At 45.4% G+C, this 11,969-nt stretch overlaps 1 long non-coding RNA gene across 2 annotated transcripts; it reads right to left on the reverse strand.

Annotated features, from left to right (window-relative positions):
- Positions 1 to 660: 660 nt before the first annotated feature.
- LOC118319302 lies at positions 661 to 9,805 on the reverse strand. Of its 2 annotated transcripts, none has more exons than XR_004795943.2 (3): positions 9,418 to 9,805; positions 2,335 to 2,475; positions 661 to 1,087 (listed from the first exon to the last, which is right to left on the reverse strand). It is a non-coding gene; the product is annotated as an uncharacterized LOC118319302 (long non-coding RNA). The 2 variants fall into 2 exon arrangements; XR_004795942.2 differs by having other exon boundaries at positions 2,335 to 2,481.
- Positions 9,806 to 11,969: the final 2,164 nt, after the last annotated feature.

Here is an 11,969-nt window from a genome sequence, read left to right on the forward strand (position 1 = left end):
CTTGATGTTCTGATTTTTCTGGTATAGTTTGGTTTTGTGGGTGGCCCAGCGCGACATGGCCAGTGATGGAGCGTCAGCATGAACATGAAGAAGTTCCTGGTGCCAGAGTCACTTTGAAAAGAAGCTGACCAATCGTGTTCCCATACCCAAGCCTACAGGATTACCCTCGGGCATGGTCTTCACTAGTTGTTCCAAGGACGAGGCTCAAATCTAAAGGTTGACCGACCTTTCTCCATCAGGGCCCCTCGACTTTGGAACAGCCTGCCTGAGGAGATGAGGCTGGCAGAGTCTGTGCCTTCTTTTAAGTCACTTTTAAAACCCATTTCTACAGACTTGCTTTCATGTGATGTCGTCTTTTTTGATATCGACTTTTTATATTGACTTTTCATACAGATATGTGACCTGAAAACCGTGTTATTGTTGGAATGCTGATTTAAATTGTTTGTGATTTTTTTATGTTCTTGTGAACGCACTTCGTGAAGCTACTTCTGTAAGGTGCTATATGAATAAAATTATTATTATATATTATTGAACAGGATCACACTCGGAGCAGTCGTGTGGGCCGCCCCGCTCGTCTCAGGCAAAGAAATAAATAAACATGCACAACAACACAGACGTCATTTGTTCAGTCACTTTTTTTCTAACTTTTTATTTGTCAAATACTTTTTTTAAAGATTGTTTGCTCTTTGTACGAAAAAAAAAAGAGCTGCATTTCGTCCCTTTGACAAAACTTCGCAACCGAGCACAATCGAGGCAAAATAATTTGTAAAAATATTACATACATTGCATCTATTTTCTATGCAGGGTTATCTACAGCACTGGGAGCAATTTTTCTGATAACATATATTGATCGGTTATGTCCAATTCAACAAGTGAATATCAATTTACAGATCTGAGCCCAACAGGAATAGAGACATATACGAATACACCATGCGTGATCTGGTTCAGTGTCGGTGAGCTGCAGTGCTGCGTTGGGGGGCCTATTGTTGCCCTAGTGGCGGTGAAGGGGGAATTAGATGTAGTGTTGTCTGAGTCCCTGCTAATCCTCAGATGATTAGTGGAATTCTCATCAGGGCTTCTTGAGAGCCTGCGAGAGAGAAAGTGTGTGGAAGAGAGAGAGAGAGAGAGAAAAAAAAAAGAGAGAATGGGAAGAAAGCAAAACTGGAGAGGAGACCCCCCCCCCCCCCCCCCCCCCCCCCCCCCCCCCCCCCCCGCCGCCCTCCTACTTTCCTCTCTAGTTTGTCAGCCCCCCCGCCGCCCCTGCCGTGGACCAGAGGCCCGCGTCTCCTCTGGCCAATAAGATCTCAGGCCCTCGGGTCACCTGGCTCACCAGACTAATCCTAAATCTGCCTTGTAGATTAGCACTTTCCCACTCACAGCCACTGTGGCCCAAGCCCCGGCAAATCCGGAGGTAAATGCCGAAGCTTCCGGCAAGTGGGTGAGCGCGGCGTTGTGCAGTGGATTAAGGAGAACAGGATAATATTTACAAGCCCATCGCCAGTAGTGATAAGGCTCAGGATAAACAGTAATGGTTCGTCTTTAGCCTTTTTTTTTTCTTCCTCCCTCATCAAGGCAAGTGGTTAAATCACTGAATCCCCGCGTATAGTCTCTGACATTGACGTGCTCAATGAGTCCGCTGTGAATTAGCTCATGTCACTCACCTAGCCTTATTCCCGCTTAAACGATTAAAATGGTAAACAAGCACTTAAGAATATTCTAACAAAGTAGGTGATGAAATTAAAGGGGCAGAGACTGGATTCCTTTGTCAATCATGAATTCTTGGGGTACACCTTGTAATATTAATATAATATTTTCTAACATATCATGGGATAACTGCAGATAGAAGTACCAGCTATATCGATTGAAATATTTAACAGTAAATAAATTCAAAGAGAGAAAGTTTCCATGGAAAGTGGACAGGCAAGAAAACTGCACTGTAAAAACTTAAAGGCTTTGAGTAAATAAGCTTCAAATTTACGAGGGACCATGTCTCACAATAAAAATTATAGTTCAGTTTAAACTTTGAAAAAATTTACTCTTACCACATCATTTTTTTCTTTGAATTACATTTAAAACATTTCCTACGTGTATTGATTGAACACAACTGCATGTCGAGCTGTACCACTCAGCCATAAATCATGGGGAGAAAAAGGGGGACCTTCAAAACTTCACATGCATTTGTTAAGTCGGTTTGTACCATTTTACAAAAAGACATGATTAGTGCGAGAGAATATTTTTGTGGCAGAGGGACAGTTTTTCGGAATCCTCTCAAAATAACAACCGGTAAAAACTCACCAGTACAAGATGGCTGATACGTAAGGTATGACAACGTACCTCTCACATCATCAAGGCACATGATGGACGTGTTTCCTCTCTACTGTAGATGGCACTGTTAACTTGCACTTGGTCGGGATATCAGCGTTGAGAAAGTGGAGCGGGGCAAGAAACAGGCGGCGCCTGCTCCTCATTACTGCCCTGAGCCTCGGGGAGAAATTAATTAAAGTGGAGAATGATAATAATGATAATCATAACAAAGATTATCTTTGTCATCACAGTTATGCCAGCAACAGAAATGGGGTTTTCGAGGGGGCAGCCGGTGGCCGAAAAATAACTACCCTCCAGCTTTCATCTTACAGAAAACTATACGTCCAGGGGCTGTTTCTTTTTTCCTTCTTCTTCCCCTCCTGTGTTTTTCAGAGAAGTGGAGTATTAGTGGTGGTGGTGGGTGGAGAGAGGTTGGGACGGGGGAGGTTTCGGGGGTTAGGGCCAGAGTGAAAGGCAAGTGTGTTATTGTAACAGAGCTTATGAGGGAGTCAAGAGGAGGGCAGTGTGCCGATCGCACGCTAGGCTGCATGATTCACAGAAGGGGCCTGAACACGAACGCCGTGGACCCCCCACTTCACCTCCGCTGCTTCTGAAATCCCCACTGTCAGCTCGCATTATTGGGACTAATACCGAAGCGATGGCGAATCACCTCGCGTCACCTCCCGCGCGGGCGATTTCCGACCCATCTGGGGTTACTCGGGACCCCGACCCGGGGACGACATCAAAAACAGACACGAAAATGATCCCAGTTTTTACCACTTGGCACGCGAGGCCGGACGAAAACATTGCTGCTCTTCACGTGTGAAAGAAACAAGTACTTTCTCACACTGTAGTGGCCCCCTCTACTCAAGCAAGCTTGAAAGTTGATTGAACTTATAACCCCATGAAACCCTTTCGCGACCCCCCATTGACAATTTCAGATGTTCCATTTCAAATCAGGGTCGGAATTCCTGAAACGCCGACTTCACGGAAAAGTGCGATTTCGCATTGGAAGCGCTGATGAATCTCTCGTCGTGAATGCATGCAATATTACCTAATTACATCACATGTCATATTAGCAGTGTCCCACGGCAGCCGCCTCACCCTGTTACATCATCCGAACTGAGGGACCTTTAATTGAGACAAAGGGGCCCCCGGCACCGTCTCGTGACCGGCCCTCGAACCTCTTTTCATGTTGCCTGTAGGAAAAGGCGCAGGCTGACCTCATTCCTAGCTGGGATATTACTTTACGTCTTCATCACACCGCACCCTCGGCGTCGGGGGCTCGCGAGTGATTCGAGACTGTTGCGCGTGTCACTGCAGCGCTTCCTGTGCACTCTGAGTCAACGGCTGGTCACCAGACCCTAATGGAAGATAGGCGTCGGGAGGGAAGAAAAGAGAGAGACGGAGTCGGGAGCATACAAGACGAGGCTGGAAAAAGATGTTTAAAAAAATCACAAAAGATTTTTTTTTTAATATCTAAGATCAGAATAATCGAGTGGCCGTCGCGAGGCGGTGGACTGAAATCATATTGGTTTCTGCCGCTCATCAATAGTTAATTCAACCCGGTGGTAATGTAAGACGGCAAATTTACCCAAGACGGGAATTTCTGTATAATTGTGAAAGATAAATGTTCCCTGTCCTCTTCACTTCTCCACCATCCAATTAGGATCCGGTGTCCAGAAAAATCTGATGGCTGTGTGCTCTGGAGCGGGAGAGAAGTTAGCTTAGCTGCTCATTAGCTATTTCCTTGAGCCCTCTCGTAATATTGTCTCACCAAAGTGAGCCTCGGTCTGAATCACTAATCAGGTGCACACATCCGGTGTTTGATGACATCTCTTTTTTCACCTATTCCCAAAGCATTTCCTTTCCCCGCCAAAAAAAAATGCATTAGTTTCAGCACGAAAGGGAAAAATGGGCGAGAGGGAGATGTGCACATATTGAGTTGAGTTATTTTTTTTCTCATCTGCTCACTCCTTCAATCTGATAACATCCTCTGTTCTTGTACCCCCGTCCCCCCCCTTTACATTTCCTTGTCCTCTCTTTGTAGTCGTGTCAGTGCAGCCTCTTCCCAGGGAAACACAAAAATCTGAACGTGGGTGTTTCTGGTAAAACAAATCTGTGATGTGTGGACACCCTCTCCGTTTGGAAACAGATCCCCATGTGGGAATAAGGTCGGAGGAACATTGTGGGCGGACAACCTCCACTGCAAAAAAATATCCACCGTAACGAGTGGTGTACCCTTCAATTCGAGTCAACAATCTGTTGTGTTGGGAAATAGTTGGAACTACAACTGTCACGTGGCATATAGTGTGCATATTTTGTCTTGTGAGCGAAACCATTTTGGACACAAAATGCCAGTCTGTGTTTAGTACCGTGCGTCGACTGGCTCTTGAGGACTGGTGTTACGCGACACGTTGTCAGCTTTGGTGCCCACGGACACTGTACTCCGTAGCATACGGATGCTTTTTTTTTTCTCCGTTGTCGCGGCCAAGAGCGTTGTTTTCGGTGATTTGAAATATTGGTCCCTCGATAAACTGTCCACATTGGAGGTGGAACCATCCTACTGCTAAGTCTGTAGTCCACTCAGACATTGTCCAACCCCCGTGTTGCTAATGATGCTGAGACCGTTAGCAGTCTCTCTCATGGGTCCAGCTCTGTTGACGGTCAACAGCCAAAGTGTTCACTGCCCATACATTACTGATGAACCGTGTCTCCTTCAAATTATGTTATTATTATTATCAGTATTAGTTTTTTTTATCAAATGAAATTTTGCAGTACAATGTCCACGTGTAGTGACAACAGCATTGTTACTCTTTCTTTCAATACGCTGAGACTCACAACACATAATTATAGTCAGGGAAAGATCAGCTTGTTCTTGTTTAATACAGAAAAAGTTTGCAATGACTTGTCAAAAATAACAACCCAATCTTTTCCGAACCATAATAGATTGAACTGCCGGATGCAAACTATTTTCTTTGGTGTGCGCTTGTTATGCACTATTAATGCCCACTAGCAATTATGTTGCCACCACAACATCACTGGGAAATCAGTCCAGTTGCATGCGGATAGATTTGGTTGGACAAAGAATAACTTATGTGCGGAGTGATTAAGTAACATCGGGTGACCCCACGCACTAATGGGATTATGAGACAATGGCTAACAATGACCCCCATTGATATTTCAGGTGCTAAAATCAATGACATTGGTCACGTAACGCAAAACAAATCCTTGAAATTCTCTGGACAGTACGATGACGTCCATTTTTTTGCAGTGTAGAAACCAGAGAATACCCTGGTATGTACATAGCAATTACATCCCGGTGCCCCGTGCGGAGTACATAGCTGAAACACACTCAGACGGGTCACTGCCCAGGGGATCGAGGTTTGCCCATTAAAACATCATCAGACAATGCAGTTTATTTAAAGAGACATACGACTCGCCGCCGCTACTGTTTACCCTCCCGCCGCTGGAGTGCAAAGATAATACTGTTTGGGAATCAAAGGGAAAATGGAAACTGTAATTTCCAGCCAGCGAAGTTACCACAGGTCAAGAGTTGCGTGCAGGGACGGAGCTGATTTATTTATCTGCGGAGGGGATTGGGGGAGGATCAGCTGGGAATACATTCAACTTGCTCTCGGGGTTTCAGTCTCCTTTCAAAGTGCTTCATGTCTTGGCTGGAAACTATTCTGGGGTTTTTTGAAGCTTATCTTTCCAGATTTTGAAAACAAGGACGGATTGTTTCTATTTTTTGAGCAAACACTTGCAGATTGCATAGTCGGTCATCCCTTTCCATCTTCTACAGTCGAGGATTCCTTTGAATGGAAACTAGTTACTAGCGGCTCCTTCATGTATTGTCATTTCTTACTGGCTGGATCACGATGAGCAGCAAGAGCTCCGTAGAGAACGGAGTAAAAAGTAAGAAGGCGTACCCATCTTTGTTTCACACCTCCACCCAGATAAATCAGTCAACACGAACACACCCATGGCATGCCCACCCTATCTGGAATATGTAGCCCAGATAGCAGATTTGCTCCTTCTAATTGTTCTGTCAGTATATCAGTAGCCTCGGTCCCCCCCCCCTCGCCGTTCTGCATCGCCCGTTCTTAGAACACGCCGCCTGATGTGAGCAGACAGGGTCTTTGTTCTCCAGGGGCGCCGGCTGTTTTTTTGTGGCTGACCCGTGTGTGGCGAATGAAAAGCAGCTCCTCCGCAGGCCGAAGTCGGAGCGGAACGGGAGACAACACACGTCGGTCACGATTCCTCCTTCACATATGAGAGATCATTGGGTACATAAGAATGTTGAATGGAACATCACGGAGTCCTGGTGTTGGAGAGTTTAAAAATAGTTTTCATTCACTGACATAGAGAAGAAGGCTACAATGCACACACAGTAATTGACTTTTAATTATTTAAATAAGAATTATTTTTCGGCTGCAAAATGTCATTTCACTGGCCAATTAAAGACACAACTACACAAACAGACAAACATTAGAAAGACTTGCTTTGTATCTCTGTCCCCCATTTTCTTTTTGTCTCTTGCATGCCGTGAAGCACATTTTTATAGAAGAAGCCCTATCAGTATGCTTACCTTATCTTGACACAACCCCTATACACATTCCCGCCCCCCGCCCCCCCCTTGCCACATCAATCAGTCGTGTGAGACGCACTGTGGTAATTTGTTAACCTTTATCCAGTGACCTCTGCTGACCTCAGGATCACCCTCAGTCTGACAGTGTGACGGGGGAACACTGGACTGGATTTGTTCAGGGAAAGAGACCAAAAAAACCCCAAAAACGAAAACACGTCTCACTCGGTTGTATTTGCTCAACAACATGCTACATTTTCAATTGACAGTTGAAACAGCATAGCCTGTGTATTTATCTGATAATGCATTTCCAGGAACTAAACTGTCACCGCAAAAATATCGGCGAAGCTTAATCGACATGCAACAGTTAAATAGCTTTTAATCTCAGTGGCACATATCACATTAGATCATTCCCACCACCGGAGCATGATTTCACATTCAGAATCAGTTCCGTGACGAAATCCAAAATAAAATGTACTCTCGTTACCTTTTTTTTTTCTTTTTTTAATTACAAAGCAAAAGAAAGAGAAGAAAATGCGGTCCGTTTCTTTTCCTGGATCATTATTATTATTCAAGGCACAACGCCGGCTCACTGCAACTAACTCTGAGAGCAAATGCTCTATGCCGATGCATATTCATATGTTTAACATACAGACATGCATTCCTAATGATGCGGGAGAGGTTAGAATGCAATAAAGCTCATTAATACATTTTACCATGCCAGTCAGTCCTCGGCACAAGAAAAGCTGCTGCACGGCATCCAATCAAGCTAATTCATTTAGCCAATAATGAAAACGGAGAGACGAAATGTAGCTGTTGTAGTGTGTTTACTCTGTCAGTGGGAAATTTGTAGATTTTTTTTCTTCCTATTGATAAAGGGCTGGTTTCTGGTTTAAAATAAACCTTTTATATCCTTAACTTTTTTCCTTTTGTAAATTGCTGCTGTTTCACCCAATATTTTCTGTCGGTTCCTTAAATTCCCGCAATTATTCCAACTTCTGTCATGGAAAGGCAACTTTCGAAGCGCGAGAATTACGTTTTTATGTTGGCATACGCAGTGACGGCTGGGAAATAAGTGATACAACTGTGAAAATGGCATTGCTATTCGGTAACATGGTTCAACTCACCTGTGGTGAAACTACAGTACATACTGTATGTATGTACACTATAGAAAAAATACACATCAGTGTAACATGAAATTGCACTTCATGTAACAAACCAACATTTGGCCTTTGATCGTGTCTGAGCACATGTTAAATGCACTCGACTGTAATATAAGTCCAAATATTGAAGAAGAGGACACAAACCAGTCCTGCACAGGAGCTATGAGCTGTCCACAAACTCAGAGATTTACATTTTCCCAAAACACAGTAACGTGCTCTTTGCAATTAAGGGACCGCAAGCATTGGGCTTGGTGTAGACCCCCAATAGAGGTCAAGCTCTGGACCTTTCAGGCTGCTCCCCTCACTACCTGATCAGAAATAGGATGATTCACGGGAGCAGCCCGGAACATTTTACAAACCCCACCGTCTCTAATCTCCATACATGCCCTGTCACTTTTAGTTTTAAGATGTAACATGAACCAGCCCCCGACGTTCAGGGGTGAGGCGACCAGACGTCTCGTCCGGCCACAGTGGGCCGACGTCGGTAATGGCCGAGGACTTTGTTTATAAATTATTAATGATTTTCTCCCCCCCCCCCGCCCTCCCGCTGTCATTTTGGACAGGCTGTGAGACGGGCCGATGGCTCTCCTGTTTGCGTGGCAGCGTGCTCCTCAAACAGATTGCAATTTATTCCTCTGCAGTTTGTCCGTCAAGGCTAACTCTGACAACATAATCCCGAGCTAATCCGCCGTGTTCAGTTTTTCGTGTTGGCTCTCATGCAAAGTGCTCTGCCAAATCCCGCTACCTGTCAGCCTGGCCTTGCGATGGGGAGCCCAGACGAGCTGCCAGCCCCGCTGCAGTGGCTCCCGTGGGTGGGGGGGGGGGGGGGAGAGAGACAGCGGGAGGTGGGGGAGGCATGGTGCCTGGGTAGACTTAACCCCTGCCTCCCTCCCTGTAATCCACTGTAAACAGCCAGAGCCTTAGAAGGGCTAACTGCACTAATCAAGCCCCAAGCTCGCCCAGTCACTATCATACACAGTACCCTAAGAACTACAGATTTGAGCAGCTACTGCGGTGAGTGTGCAGGGTATCAGTGTGTCGGTGTGTGTGTGTGTGTGGCAGAGGGGCCCATTGACTGGTCCCAATCTCCAAGCAGGGAAAAGGGTGCCAACATGAAGCAGAGATAGGTGTCGCTGCAATGCCCAAGTGGAGACACCGGAGGAGTTCCAGGACTTTTGATATTCGAAATTGGGGGAGAAAACACCACCGGACCACATATCCATATTTTTAAAGTTTGCATATCTCATCGGACCAATGAAACATACTTCTAATCCCAGGATGCCAATTTATAATTTAACAATTTCAGGGAAAAACAAACCAGCTTTGGAATAAATGTGCATAGGAAAAAAAATTGATACTCACATGTTTTCCAGAAGTTGGGTTGAACTCCAATAAATAAGGATTTACAAATTCTGTAAGCCAGCCACTCAATATTCCCTCTTAGCCTTTGGAGAAGCACATTTACATTTCCCTCACACCATCGTCCAGCCTCACTGACAGTGACCCACAAAGGACGAACATAAAAGGCCCGACAGTGGTTAAAGGCGAAGGGAGGAAAACTGTAAGCCAACTCCCCATCCCATCAAAATCAAAAGATTCAGGTACTTCTAAGTGGACATGACAAAACACAGGCAGCAAAACTTTCCCCACTTGGGAGTGAGTGTGTGTGTGTGTGTGTGTGTTTTTCTTCCTTTCCCAGCTTCTCTTTTATTGTTCCCAGCAGAGAGCAGATTCTGTGGGGTGTCTTCGGTGGGTGGGGGCCTCGGGCTGTAGCTGTCAGCAGAGGGGAAAGAGCCTGAAGCCCACTTTGTCATTGTCCGTCAAGACTTATCATCAGTTTTCTGGATGATGCAAACAAGTGAAATCATCGTTTTTTGTGTCTTGTGTTCAACTAATAACAAACATGTTCTTCTGTAAAAGAAAAAAAAAAACACGCAAGACACTGATAAATGTTCAATGTGATGGATTAACGGAAATGGAAATCACTGCAAGTGGATTTTCTAAAATGAACGGACAGCAGTGCGGGTGGTAGCATCCAGATCTAACTAGATAAATGCATGTCGTGGAGAATAAAACAGAAACACTTCAAACCCGGGGCGGGGCGGGGGGGGGGCTCTCGTTCCGATCTGCAGTGCTGTCGCTTCATCCACTTTCCGAACCCCGGTGGGAAAAGCTCTGGACAAATATGTTTGCCACCTTTGCGCTCCTGATAAAAGTGGCCTTTGAGGGTGGAGCTGCGATGACGCTGAGAGCGTTGGCAGAACGGCGGCGGGGGGGGGGGGGGGGGGGGGGGGGGGGGGGGGGGGGGGGGGGGGGGGGGGGGGGGCGAACATGACATGTAGCTGATAAGAGTCCTCCAGCGGGTTAACACCAGAGCTTGTAACTGGGGTTGCCCCCGGGAAGCTCTCTTATAGGAAGGCCTGGCATCTGCATGATAGCGAAAGCCCGGGCGCTCACACAGCGGCGGCACACGGCAGGTCTGGAGGTGTGGCTTGGACCAGAGCTTACAGAACACCTCTGAAGACGATCTTAAGTAGAGTACCAGATATGGAGCTGGCATCGGGATGAGCTTCGATTCAGAATGCAATGAGGCTGCACTACTTAAAAACATCTGGCTGTTTTCATTATGTTGGATTCTGATATAATCAGGATTTCACTGAAAGTTATTTGAATCAAAACTAAGTGAACCACATGATCCTTGAGATCTTTTTAGGCTCAAGTTAACAAAACTCTACTGGAACGATACTACTTAGCATTTCAGATGCCCGATGCTCTATGTGAGCGCGAGGAATAGAGGTGGCCTTAAAAAGAAGATTTGCTTGATCTATATGAAAAACCCCAACACTTGTTCGGGAATATGGAGTGAAAGTCACACCTGCTCTTAGTAAAGTGATGCAGACATTTTTTCCAGTTACAGTATTACGTCTTTATTCATGACATTTGGTGGACTAGTGCAGTGCCCGTTCAAAATGTTCCTGTTGGTAGGGTAGTGTCAGCACGCAGAACTGCCAGTTACAGAAACACACAGAGGTACGGAGGCTCCGGAAGATCCATGTGTAAATGTTTATAGGTTTATGAATGTGTGGGCACAGATCCATGTGCTCAATCGACTTACTTTGCAAGCGACAATCGCATGTTACACAATGAAAGGGGGAGAAACGTCCAGTGCACAACATGATATTGTGCACAGTTGAGTTCTGCGTTACTTGAAATTGTGTCGTTTCACCTTTGTCTTCGCAGTCAAGTAACACAAAAGTGATGTTTGGTGCTTTTCTCGAGAACCGCCCATTCAAAAAGGAAGATCGAAAGACAGCCAAACTGAAATTCCTCCATTTATAGGTAAATATGCAAGCGCATTTACCTCAGCGGTGTTGGTCCATATCCTATATTATATCATGTCCCCAATACACCCCACAGAACAAATGCCACGAGACCAAAAAGGACCGGAAGAAAGCAATAAAAAGTGAGTGATGGCCATCGATATTTCAGGCTGAAGAGATCCTGCATCAGGAGACTTTGCTTGGCTTTACATAAACAGGGTAATAAATAGATCGATCACACATGGCAAGGGAGATTCGTGTCACATTAAGTGATGGGACGTTGAACATAGGGCCGGTTATGTCTCATTACTCAGGAGACGCGTCCCTTGGGGGAGTGTGTGTGTGTGTGTGTGTGTTTGTGTATGTGTGTGTGTGTGTGTATGTGTGTGATGTTGAGAAGAACAGTTTGCATGTGGCACATTGCAGAGGCCAGTTGCTGCAGACCTCACTGCCACATCGATCATTCAGGAATATAGATGAAGAACAGCAGCACTGACAGTTCAGAATGGTCATTACAAATAATAAATGTGACAAATCTGAACGATAATTAGCAGATGAACAGCAGAAAATTGAAAGTGATTAGGTAATTACGTT

This window comes from Scophthalmus maximus, chromosome 9, assembly GCF_022379125.1.
Source record: "Scophthalmus maximus strain ysfricsl-2021 chromosome 9, ASM2237912v1, whole genome shotgun sequence".
Taxonomy (NCBI): domain Eukaryota; kingdom Metazoa; phylum Chordata; class Actinopteri; order Pleuronectiformes; family Scophthalmidae; genus Scophthalmus; species Scophthalmus maximus.